Source organism: Bos indicus x Bos taurus, chromosome 3 (assembly GCF_003369695.1).
Source record: "Bos indicus x Bos taurus breed Angus x Brahman F1 hybrid chromosome 3, Bos_hybrid_MaternalHap_v2.0, whole genome shotgun sequence".
In the NCBI taxonomy this organism is placed as follows: Eukaryota; Metazoa; Chordata; class Mammalia; order Artiodactyla; family Bovidae; genus Bos; species Bos indicus x Bos taurus.
Window position 1 is genome coordinate 32,985,211 of NC_040078.1, and position 13,693 is coordinate 32,998,903.

Consider the following 13,693-nt stretch of genomic DNA (forward strand, 5'->3'; position numbering starts at 1 on the left):
TGCTAGAGTAGAATGGACAAGGGGAAGGCAGTAGCAAATGAAGACAGGGAGGCTGGGAATGGGGAGGAGCCCTTGCAGATCATGTAGGACCTTGCAGATGATGGAAAGAACTCTGGATTCTACCAGGGGTAAGACAAGAAGCCATGGGAAACTTTCAGCAGAGGAGAGAATTGACTGGACATGTTTTCTGGGATGACACCAGATGCTGTGTTTAGAACAGACTGTAGCAGGCCAGAATGAAGAAGGGGGGTCAGTTAGAAGTCTATCGCAACAATGCAGGTAAGACAGCATGGCAGCATGGATGGTGGTGGCAGCAGAGGAACTGGTAAGAAATAGTTAGATTCTGGAGCTCACCTGTTTATCCAGCCTACACATCCTATGCATAAGGACAGAGCCAGTATGATTCACTGCTGGACAGTGTGCAGTGTAAGAAAGTAAAAGCATCTAGAATGACTCCAACCTTTTGACCTGAACATCTGGTATAATGGACCTGCCATTTCTTGTGATGAAGAAATCTGTATGAGCTGATCAAAATTCACTTACCCAATGTGTTCATCTAAGGATTCTCCCTTCTAGCATCCCTGCAGTCTTAACTGTGGGCAAATGAGCACTGTTGAAGGGGTCTTTCTTAGCCACAAACAGAATCAAGATGGCCCCTCTCATGAGACCCCACACTATCCCAACCCCACATCCCAAATGTAAACCTTGTGCCTTCTTAGAAGCAAACCCTGGCCTGTCCTGGGAGCCAAGGGCCAGAGCCCAAGCAGGGTCAGAGTCCAGATGGTCAGCCAAGCCTGGCCCTGATTTAATTATGAGATCAATCCAACCAGCTGCCTTGCCAACAGCAGTGCCCCTGGGCCTGAGCTTGGCTGGCCCCTGGGGCACAGCTCTGGGGCTTGTCAGAGGGAGTTAGCCTCACACAGCCTGCCTGGGTCCCATCCAGCAGGCCTGGCTGGCCCTGCCACTGGCCACCAGGAGTCTGAGTAGAGTCCAGTCCAAGCCAGCCCTAGGCCATGGGATTTAGGGTGCAGAGCCTGCTGAAACATGGACAGCTGGGGCTCCTAGGAAAGGAGGAGGACCATGAATAGTGGAGCTGACTGCTAGGGACCCAATCCAGCTGCAAGGTGAGGAGAGGGAGTCCTGAGTGCTGATCTAGAAACTCAAGCAGGTACCCCTTACCCAGCCTAGGGGAACACTAGGGAAGAAGGCTGCATTCCTGGGCACCCGGGCTCAGCCCCAGGATACCTGGAACTCCAGGAGATTCCAAACACTGTTCAGGGGTCAGGGTAGGGTCACACTTGCCCAGGTCTTCCTATGAGGATCCATAAGAGACCGACAGCTCCAGTCTGTACAACGAGGTACCCACTTGTGATTCCTCCCTGAGCAACTCCTCACTATTCTCCAAATGGGCTTACTGGAACACAGGTGTATTTCCACATCTCTAAAATGGATCCAAGCACAGTCCATCCATAAGATGTTATGGAAAAACCCGAATGCACCTTTAGGCCAACCCAATACATTATGATTTTCCAGCCAAAGCTTTCACTCAGGCCCACAGGTGGCTCCCTCTGGGGTCCCCCCATCCCAAGAATAACACACCTCTTGTTTCTACCCAGTTGTAAATCAACTCTTGGGGGTGCTGGCTCAGCTATGAAGAAACAGAACATCAGGGGCAGGCAGGGAACTTAGAGGTCATCTCACCTATTATTCAGATGGGAAAATTAAGGCCCAGAAATAGGAAAGGACTTGTTCAACAGTTCAGAGTAAATGCTGATGAAAACTCTCAGGCGAGTGTACTCTCCTCAGTTCTGTCTCATCTCAACAAAAATTTGAAGCAACGGACGTTAGGGCCCACAATGTGTCATAGCTCTCAGAGAGACCTTGTTATAGCTCTCGGGTCTTGGACAGACCGTGTTACAGCTCTCGGGTCTCAAACAGGCTGTACTATAGCTCTTAGACAGATCAGTATTACAGCTCCATGTTACAACTCAATCTTACTTAGAAAATAGCAGGAAAATACATCCTCGAGGCATGCTGCTGCTGCTGCTAAGTCGCTTCAGTTGTGTCCGACTCTGTGCGACCCCATAGATGGCAGCCCACCAGGCTCCCCCGTCCCTGGGATTCTCCAGGCAAGAACACTGGAGTGGGTTGCCATTTCCTTCTCCAATGCATGAAAGTGAAAAGTGAAAGTGAAGTCGCTCAGTCGTGTCTGACTCTTAGTGACCCCATGGACTGCAGCCTACCAGGCTCCTCTGTCCATGGGATTTTCCAGGCAAGAGTACTGGAGTGGGTTGCCATTGCCTTCTCCGCCTCGAGGCATGAGGGGATGCCAACCCAAAGATGCAAGAAAAGAGAGGAGAGCCCCAACCCTTAGGCTCCTCTTTTTATATGTTTTCTCCCCCTGGGCCTGCCCTATGTAAATTGGGCTAGCCAGGAGTGCTGTTTGTTCTACATGAGGTCCTCATTCCGGTCCTCGGACCTTTCTTTGTTCTATTTTCCAGGGCTTTTCCCTTCCTTGTCTTTTAGCCACCTCCACTCTGGACTCCTGTTTCCTATTCTAACTACCTGACAAAACCGAGAGGCCAGGTCACCTGACTCCCAGTCCAAGGCTGGCTCCACAGACATCATTTACCAGCAGAGCCATGTGAGCTTCTTCCTCTGCACCCTCTCAGGCCTCTCCCCAGATCCTAGACCTCACGCAGCTGAGGAACTTCCCAGAGTGACCCTCCCCTCCTCCAGCAACTCCCTCCAACATTCCTTTCTTCTCCTCTCCTCCCCTCAGGGTCTCCTCTCAGCTTGACAATGGAGTGATTGGGCATGTGGTGAGCCAATCTCACTAGACAAGGATCACAGTGCTCCTGACTCCAGGATGCCTCGGGATGCAGTTATAATGTGCCCTTGTGTCCTTTACCTTTGTATACCACTCTTTCAAATGTAGCATTTCATTTGAAACTGAAGTTCAATACCTCTAAAATACCTACATATTTTATCTTCTTTTAACAATAGGAGAAATTGAGGCTCAGAGAGGCTCACCAAATAGCATGCTGCTTGGACCCAGATGGGTCTGATTCTGTGAGCCCCACTTTCTCCACAACACACCCAATTCCCTGACGAGGGTTTCAGGTGCAAAACTCGGGGCTCAGAGCACTCTCACATTCTACATCTCTCTGTGCCTCACGCTGGCAGCCCAGCGTGCATTGCTATTTCCCTTTGGCAGATGAGAAAACTGGGGCCCAGAGACAAAGAAACTTGCCGAGGTCATGCAGCTGTTTGGATGGAGAGCTGAACTGGAAGCAGAGCTACTCAAAGCGCTTGTACACCTGCTGTGTCACACCCTCCTGGAGGCAGGAAGGGGACTCACCAAGACCTCATGTGCTCCCTGACCTGCCAAGGCCACTGAGCAGCAGGTTACAGAGCCAGGATTGGAACCAGGTCTTGGTCTTGGGGTTAGAGGGATTTGATCAGGCAGCCTTGCTGCTGAGCGTAATGCAGGCCCCAACCTGATCAGAAAGTAAAATGGGGTGTCTTTTACATGCTAAGCATTGCGCTGGGTGCTTTATATACACTGCGTACAGTCTTGGGAGACAGCATCACTTCCTTTTCACAAATGAGACTGAAGTTCAGAGAGAGTAGGTAACTTGCTCAGAGTGACACAGCAAGAAGTGCTGAGATGGGAACTGGAGCTGCCGCTCAGGCTTCATCACTGGCATCCTTCGGTTCTCAGCTTAGATGGTGCCATCACAGGCAGGTCTTTCCCAAACAGCCCCATCTAAGCCATGCTCCTTATATTCTTCGTGTCTGCACTCTATCTTCTTCTGAGCATTTTTCATAATCAGCAGTTCATTTCATTTATTTGTCCCCCTGTTTATTTTCTGACTCTCCCACTAGAATGTAAGCTCCAGAAGGGCTGAGACGATGTCTGTCTAGTTTCTTGTAGAACCCTAGAACAGAGCCTGGCCCACAACAGACGCTCATACATGCTGGTTGAATGAATGAATGAAGACTCTCAGCACTGGCCCAAGTACAGTGAGCCTGGCTGAGTTAGGCGTGTGTACAGGAAGCTCCACTGGCCCAGCATGGTTGGGGGAGCATGGATTCTAGTGTCAGTCAGACCTGGGTTCTAACCTCAATATTTACTTGCTGTGTGACTTTGGGCAAGCTATAGTCCTTGGTTTCCTCATTGGTTAAATGGACACAGCCACCCTTGCTTTCAAAGACTGCTGTCAGCATGAAATAAGATCAGAAAGACTGAGGATCCACAAAGGATCCTGGCACATCCCAGCTCCAGCACATAGCACCTCCCATCCCCCTCCCTGCTAACAACAGACCCTAGGACTCCAGGCTGGGAATCATCCAAAACCTCACTTGCATTAAGATGCAGCCTCAGAGCCTGTTACTGCTCCCCTCACTCCCCCCACCCCACCCTCTATGCATGCAGCAGCCAATTTCAAACTATGTAAATATGCCAGGCTGCCTCCTCAGCAAGGGAACAGCTATACTTAGTGCAATTTGCATGTATTTTAAGCTGACTTGTTCCAGGCAAAGAAGCCGATTCATGAATTTAATAACATTCATAGATTCCCAGAATGTCAGCACTGTGAGAGACGTCAGAGATCATCTAGCCCAGCCCCTCATTTGGCAGAGGAGGATGGCCAGGGCAGTGGTATGTCCAAGGTCACAACTTGGCTTGGAGCCCAACTCCAGGGTTCTTTTCAGGCCCATCTGTAGTTCACTCTACTCGCCTCCCAGGCGCTCATCTAAGTGTGAATTTGCAGCCTGCAGTCCCTCATGCCGCCTGGAACACCTCAGCTCCAGGGGAGACATCTGCCCTCCCAGGCAGCCTTGAAGGCAGAGGTGAGGGTATGGATGTGGGTCTGGGGCAAGATGGGGATCAGCTGCATGCAGAGGACAAAACAGCCCAGTGGGTACCCAGTGATGAATCTTTCCCTGCCTGGTCACAGACAGACCCGTAGAACAAAATCCCGCTCCCCTTAACAGCCCATTAAAGTGATGCATTAGGTCATCCAGGGATTTACCTAGAGCAGAGTTTTAACTCTAATTGACAGCGATTGCATCTGCCTGCCCGGCGAGCCTTCTCCCTTCTGGTAACTGCACAATTCTTTGCTTTATGGGAATAGGCCCCCACCTCCAAGGGCTCATGGGGGCTGTCAGTCAGGGGACCCTCAGGCCCTGCCACAGGGCTGGGCATGTGACCCAAACCCAATCTGGTTAGAGGTCCAAGGGTGGTCATGTGACCCAAATAGTCCTTTGGAAAAATGTGATGCTTGCTCAGGGAGAGGCTTGTCGCTCTTCTCTCTGAAGCAAGCGGCGGGATGAGAACAGCAGCTAGCTTTGCCACCAGGAGGAGGAAGCCTGCCTGAGAAAGAAGCCACAGAATGAGAAAGAGGGCCCAAGACGAGAGACACTATGCTGATGCCATTGTTGACAAGTGCCTGGGTGCACACATGCCTGAAGCCCAGCACAACCCCCTGGGCTTCCTTTTCTTCTCAAGCTGATTTGGGTTGCATTTCTTCACTGGCATCTGAAATAATCGTGTCTTAGTCACTAATCTGCAGCATCTCTGATAATAAACCCCATGAGGTGAATCCTGTCACGTAAAATTGTACTTCTTTGAGGGAAGGGTCCTAAACCTACCTTCTTAAGCTTTATGAGAGTGTCTCCATTCACATTAAAGGTTTTGGAGCCTTTCTGTCCCAGATGCTCTTACATAAAGTCATTCAGTTACCCTAACAATTTTCTGAAAAGTATTATCATCATCATTATTATTATTGGTCCTATTTTAGAGATTAGGAAATGAGCTCACTGTGGTCCAGTAACTTCACCAGAGTCATATAATAACCAAATGTTGGAGGTAATCTGAAATTTAGGTACTGTGATTCCAAATGCACTAATGAAAGTATCTGATAATGACATGATGGTGGTGAGGAGGAGGAAGATGGTGATGATTGTTCCTGATTGATGAGCATTTGCCACATGCCAGACACTATTCAAAGCACTTCAATTACTCCTCCCAGCACCCTTGACCCTTTGCTGCTGAGGAAACTGAGGCTCTGGGCACTAATCTGCCAGGGCCATAACGGGGAGCTGGGACCGGCCCTCACCTCAGCTTGGCTGCTTCTCAGCCCTGTATTCTAATAGGAGAGAGAAGGCTGTTCGTGCTGCTCAGGTTCCTCCTGTGTTGCCTCGCTTTCATCCTCTCTTAGTTAGCTTTTGTCTTTCTGGTCTAAAGAGACCCGTTCCCTTTGAGCTGGTTTTCATTTCTCTTGGAGTGTCAGCCTGCGCCTCCAGTAAGGCCTGGGCTGGCCAAGCTCACACAGACTCTGCTCCCTCAGATTCTCTTGTCCAGGCTCAAGAGCCCAAGGCCCCAGGGCTGCCTCTGGAGTTTCCTTGACCATTTCTGTCAGTGAGGGGCAAACAAGGGTGGTGGAGCCTCTATCTGGGGCCACCAATAGTGGCCATGAGTGGACTCCAGGTCTCTGCCTCTCTGGCCCTAACCTCTTTGGGAGCCCTGCTTTGGGGCATAGTGGGCTGCTGGGCAGTGACTCCACTGCATTTGTTTACAGAGCAAGAACAAGGCCCGCCTGGAACACTGGCATGCTGCCTACCTTCCAGGAATAGCTCAGCGACCTAGGCCAAAGAGTCTCCATGTTTGGCAGAAGGAAGAAAACCTTTACGCAGAACAACAGAATGGTCCAGAATTCCTGTCCTCTGCCAGGGCCACTCTTCCAGGGTAGATACCTTCTGCTCCCTGACAGGGCTCTTAGATATCCTCCACAGTGATGACAGCCAATGATGGGTCACGGTCTGTGCTAGCTGTGCCCCACCTGGGGTGCCAAAGGGAGGCATAGGTACCCATCTGGAAGGCAAGAATTTGTTTTTTATTGTCACCTAGTCATCCAGATGCTTCCCAGGCTGGGGCTGGCCTTAAAATGCCAAGCCATCCTTGGAGGAAGCATCTGGGACAGCAGGCACAGATGGTGCCATCAGGGCCACCATCCATGAGTCTCCTCAGTGGACACTGGGGCCATTTTGTCCAGTTCTTGGCCCTCATTTCCTCCTCGGTGAGATGTTATAAGCTCTTTTTTAGAAAACATCCTATGGAGAACAACTTCATGGGTTCTCTCAGCTACAGTCCAAGAGTCAATTGTCCTTTGGCTTCATGGGAATCTACCTTTGAGCAGCCTCAGCCTCTGTCTACCTCTATCCACTGTGCCCTGAGTCCCAAGTCACAGGAGATAGCATTTTGGAGTAGACAGAGCATCAGCTTCAGTGTCCAATCTGGACCTGAAATCCAGTTTTCTCATTCAATAGTTATGTGGCCATGTTCAGATAACTTAACTTTTCTGAACTTTGGTTCCCTCATCAGTATAATGAAAATAACTCCCTCCTTTCCAGGTAGCTGTAAGAATTAGAAAGTATGTATACAATGTTCCTGGCACAGAGTAACTATTCAATAAGAGATAGACCCTACCACTGGGTGGGATTGTGTTTCCAATGTTATGCCTCTAAAAGCCCAGGTCTTTCTGCCCATCAGTTCCCTTACCCACAGCAGCTTTCCCATATGAACACTTTCTGGAGTCCTCTTCTCACACTCGTTTCTTAAAAAGCCCTCGCTTCACCTAGACTTTGTGGAGGTAATGTCCCCATTTCAAATATTATATCCAAAAGTGAGAGGTTTAGGGTCACTCCCACCCCTCAGACTGCTTGGCATGGAAACCTAGTTTCTTCTTTCTGTCCATCCTCAGACACCTAGAAGAAGCTCCATCCCCCTGGGGAAGGCCTGATATCCCAGTTCCAGGCCAATGACCTTCGAACCCTCATGCACACTCACACCACATGCAAAAATTAGTTCAAAACTTATCATAGCCCTGAAGGTAAAACATAAAACTATGAAACTTCTAGGAGAAAACTGGCAAGAAAAATCTTTACGATCCTGAATTAGGCCAAAAAATTCTCAGAGATGGTACCAAAAGCAAAATCTACTTTTTAAATAACAAATTAAACTTATCAAAATTTTAAACTTATGCTCTGTGAGGGAGACTATTAAGAGAATGAAAAGACAAATCACACACCAAAAGAAAATATTTGTAAATTACATATTTGACTTTGTTCTTTAACTTGCATCCAGTATATATATAAAGAACACTCAAAATGCAACAGTAAGAAAATGCAATCCTCTCCCAAAATGGACAAAAGATTCGAAGAGATGTTTCACTAAAAAAGGTGTATGCACATGAAAAGATGCTCAACATCTCCAGTCATTAAAGAAATGCTCATTAAAACCACAATATGCATGGATTTACCACATGTGTAGATACCTCCACACATCTATTAGAATGGCTAAAATAAAAAATCCTGACAATAGCAAGTGCTTGAAAGAATGTGGATTAACTGGACTCTTATACATGACGGGCTGACAATTGCTACAGCCACTTTGGAAATCAGTTTAGTAATTTCTTATAAAGTCAAATATACACTTAATATATAACCTACTAGTCATGTACCTAAAACAAATGAAAACTTACGTTCACATAAGAACCACTATGTGAATTTTATAGTAGCTTTTTTCACAATTATCAGGAACAACACAAATGTCCTTCAGCCAGTTACTGGATAAACAAACCTGTACATTCAAACAGGAGAGTATTATTCAGTAATAAAATGTAATGCATGATACACACAAAATGATGTGGCTGGATCTCGGATGCATTTTCCTAGATGAAAGAAGCTAGACCCCAAGGTTATAAAACATATGCTTTTATTTATATGATTTTTCTGAAAAAGGCAAAACTATGAGGTTGAAGAATAGTTCAGTGGTTTCCAAGAGGGGAGAAGTTGACTGTAAAAAGGACAACACAAGGGAATTTTGTGCAGTGATGGGAGTATTCTGCATTTTGATTATGGTGATCAATGTACAATTCCATGCATTTCCAAAAATCTGCAGAACTATACCCCACAGCTACTGAATTTTACCAAATGTAATATTTAAAAGCTAAGTTTAATAAAATATTTTTAAAACAAATAAGAGATTATAAACAATAAAAGAAAAAAGTAAGTTGGCAGAGTTCAGCACAGAAATAAAAGAGAAAAATTAGAATATCACAAGTATAAAAGCTGCATTAGAGGAATTAAAAATAAAAGCCATGTAACTAAAATATTGTCAACAACAGCAGACAGGAAAGAAGAAATTACAAAACAATGAGAAAAAGAATAAAGATGTGAAGTTATCAGACAAAACAATAAAAATACAAATGGCAAAGAAAACCCAGTGTGAACAACATTGCTGTTTGTGGAGAATGGAACAGATCTAGCTAAACAGGTGAAGGATTCAAAGATATGATCATAGAAAACTTTTTTGAAAAGCCTTAATATAAGAAAAGGTACATAGTGTTCCAAGAAATAAAAATTTATGAGGAACGATGTACACCAAAACATTCTACTAAAGTTATTGAAATTTAAAAATAAAGAACCACAGCCACATTAGGAAGAAAAAAAGTTACTTGCTATAGCGAAAAATACTAATTTGTTAATTCATGAATTTTATAAACCTGTATTGAGCACCTACAATGTGCCAGGCGCTGTTACAGACGCCGGAGATGAAGTGATGACTAAAACAGAATTCCATGGAGCTTACATTCTAGCAAGAAGAGATAATTAAAACAATGTCAGTCAATAAAAACACATAACGTCAGTGAGAGCTATGAAGAATGATGAGGCAAGATGTAGGAAAAAAAATGGTAAAGGACTTTGTTTTATAGAGGTGGCCAAGAAGAGTATTTCTGATAAGGATACTTTTTTAATCTGTTGCTTTTCTTTTAATATATACTTATTTATTTGGCTACATCAGGTCTTCATTGCAGCATGTGGGATCTAGTTCCCTGACCAGGGATAGAACCTGTATCCCCTGCATTGGGAGCACAGAGTCTTAGCCACTGGACCACCAGGGAAGTTCCTATTTCTGATAAGGATATTCTTCAACAGAGAGAACTAAAGAGAATAAAGAAGAAGCCATAAGGCTATCTGTGAAAGAAAGTGAAAGTGTTACTTTCACTTTAACACTTGGTCACTTGTGTCAGACTCTTTGTGACCCCCTGTAGCCCACCAGGCTCCTCTGTCCATGGAATTCTCCAGGCAAGAGTACTGGAGTGGGTAGCCATTCCCTTCTCCAGGGGATCTTCCAAACCCAGGGATAGAACCAGTATCTCCTTCATCTCCTGCATCGCAGGCAGATTCTTTACCATCTGAGCCACCATGGAAGTCCTCAAGGCCATCTGAGGGTGTAGCATTCCAGAAAGGAAAAAGAGCAAGTGCAAAAATCCTGAGGTGGGAATACACATGATGATTCAAGGAACAGCAAGAAGACAGTGGTTAGAACACAGTGAGTGGATGAGTGATAGGCAAAAATGGTGGCAGAGAGGCAATCTGGGTAGGTGCTTGTAAGGTCTTATAGGAATTATTCTAAACTGATGGGAGATCCTTAGAGGGCCGAGAACAGGGGAGGTAGCATGATTTGATTCTAAAGGATAATTGTCTACTGTGTGAATTATCTGTAGGATAGGATAGGGTGGGAGGGACAAAGTAGGATATGATGGGACAGGGAAGGGCAGGACAGGACAGGATGGGATGTGACTGGAAAAAACAAGAAAGGTTAGAAGCAAGAAGTCAATTGCTGCTGCTGCTGCTAAGTCGCTTCAGTTGTGTCCGACTCTGTGCGACCCCATAGCCGGCAGCCCACCAGGCTCCCCCGTCCCTGGGATTCTCCAGGCAAGAACACTGGAGTGGGTTGCCATTTCCTTCTCCAATGCATGAAAGTGAAAAGTCAAAGTGAAGTCGCTCAGTCATGTCCAACTCCTAGCGACCCCATGGACTGCAGCCTACCACGCTCCTCCGTCCATGGGCTTTTCCAGGCAAGAGTACTGGAGTGGGGTGCCATTGCCTTCTGCAAGAAGTCAATTAGGTGATTGCAATAGAGCAAGGGAGAAACTGGTGATTTATATCAGGACAGAATCAGTGGAAGAAATAAGCGGTCAGAATTATGGGTGTATTTTGAAGGTAGACTCACTTTTTTTGCTGAAGGACTGAAAGTGAGGTGCAAGAGAAATGATGACTCCAGGGACTTGGCCTGGACAACTGGGTGGTGCTGAACAGTGATTCTAGTGACGGTACTAGGAAACCCTGGTGGAGGAATAGTTTGGGGGAGTTCAGTTTTGGTCATGTTAACTTTGTAGAGCCTGTTAGCTCTCCAAGAGGAAGTGCCTCCGAATTCTCCTGAGCCACACTCAACCTTAAAGACAAGGAAATAATGCCTACAACGTTCTGAAAAAAGAAATCCACAACTTCAAAACCAATAGATAACCAGGACATTTGGGGAAACTGAACTGTCATTTCCTTGGACTCTGTGATATCTACTTAACATTTCACGCTTGTATTTAATACAATAAATAGGCATTTGTCATTGTATCAAACAACAGCAACCAACAGACAGACTTCATGGATGTAGTATAAGGCGCTCTCTTCAGAAAAACCATTTGACAATAAGTTTAGCCAACTAAACAGTGAATCGAAATAATTCAGAGAGAAAATTTGTGGTTAAAAACCCAACAAGTAGCAGTGAGCATTCCATAGTAGCCCACAGTTCATAGGTTAAGATTAAGTAGAAATTACAGTTATAGAACAAAGTCAATGTTATTACTTTGGACAATAATATTACTTGTCCAAATCACTTTGGACAAGCAATGCTTTTAATACATGTTGTGGGAGAGGTGAGAGGAAACAAGTAATGTTCTAATTTCCTCACCTTTTATAACACAGAGTCAGAAGATAGTGTCTCAAATTGAAGTTTTGTTTAAAACTTCTTCAACTCTTTTAACATTTATATATTTTCTCTTCATTTTGAAGGCAATTTTAAAAACAAATACTTCATGTGGTGAAAAAAACATGTATCTGATATTCAAAATTCTGTGTCAGTTCCTTGAGTTTCTTACTGTCCTATTAAACATTCCAATTACATTTAATACATTTTCAGTAAAAATGCCATGCACAGTATGATTCCATCTTAGTGAAATCATTTCCCCTATTTATTTAAGTGCCTTTTCATCTACTCCTCTCGATATACACACATAGCCATACGACCAAAGTGTTTACCCAGATTATTTATGAGGACTCTTTTGGGGTAATATGAATTGGGTAATTTTTTTTCAATCATATATGTTCTTTTACTAACAATTATTTACATGTAACTACAAAATATTAACTTTTTAAAATTTTATTGGGTATAGTTGCTTAACTGCTGTGTCAGTTTCTGCTGTACAGCAAAGTGAATCAGCCATACATACACATATATCCCCTCTTTTTTGGACTTTTTCCCATCTAGGTCACCACAGCGCACTGAGCAGAGTTCCCTGTGCTCTACAGTACGTTCTCACTAACTATCTGTTTTACACATAGCAGTATATACATGTTAATCCCAATTTCCCAATTCATCCCATCCCCCCTTGATGCCCGTATGCTTGTTCTCTACATCTCTGTCTCTATTTCTGTTTCACAAATAGGTTCATCTATACCATTTTTCTAGATTCCACATATGGGCTTCCCTGGTGGCCCAGCTGGTAAAGAATCCACCTGCAATGTGGGAGACCTGGGGTCGATCCCTGGGTTGAGAAGATCCCCTGAAGAAGGGAACGGCTACCCACTCCAGTATTCTGGCCTGGAGAATCCCATGGACTGTACAGTCCATGGGGTTGCAAAGACTCGGCCATGACTGAGCGACTTTCACTTTCTTTTTCATACACTATTCACTCTTTTCTTTCTTACTTACTTCACTCTGTATGACAATCTCTAGGCCCATCCACATCTGCAAAAGGCACAATTTTGCTCCCTTTTATGGTTAAATAATATTCCATTGAATATGTGTGCATATGTTAGTTGCTCAGTCATGTCCCACTCTTTTCGACCCCATGGACTATAGCCTGCCAGGCTCCTCTGTCTATGGAATTCTCCAGACAAGAATACTGGAGTGGGTATCCATTGTCTTCTCCAAGAGGACTTCCCAACCCAGGGATCACACCTGGGTCTCCTCCATTGCAGGTGGATTCTTTAACGTCTGAGCCACCAGAGAAGCCTTCTCCATTGTATATATGTGCCACAAAAGTATGATTAATTTAAAAAACTGAGTAGTAAGCATGAACTCAGCTGGGTAGTTAAGGTTCTAGGCATTTGAAAATTCTAGGAGAGGTTGAACAGTCCCTTTGTCATTGTCTGGTTCCAGTTTCCCTGGGCACTTGTACCAGCCCCCTAGAGGGAAATCAGTGGTCAAGGACATAGAATTTTGAGCCCTGGGAAACACAAGGTTCCCCAAACCAGGCACCAGGCATCTATCTAGCAGTGCTGAAGTTTGGGCCAGGGATTAGATGTCCAGCAAACATGTGGGTGGAGGGTGGAGGAAGAAAGGAACTCTGTGTTTTTATGTGTCTAAGCTCACTATGGACAATAGCCAGTTTTCAGGAGTTGGTCGAAGTAGAAATTTCTGGAAGGTGGGAAATTTGCGTCCCCAGCTAGTCTGTCTGTGAGCTTTTAGAACAGCAAGCAGAACCCACTAGAAACCAAGTGGTATTTCTAAAAACAACACTGCCCAACTTTCAAGATTCCTTTGTGACGGGCGAGAAAATCACCG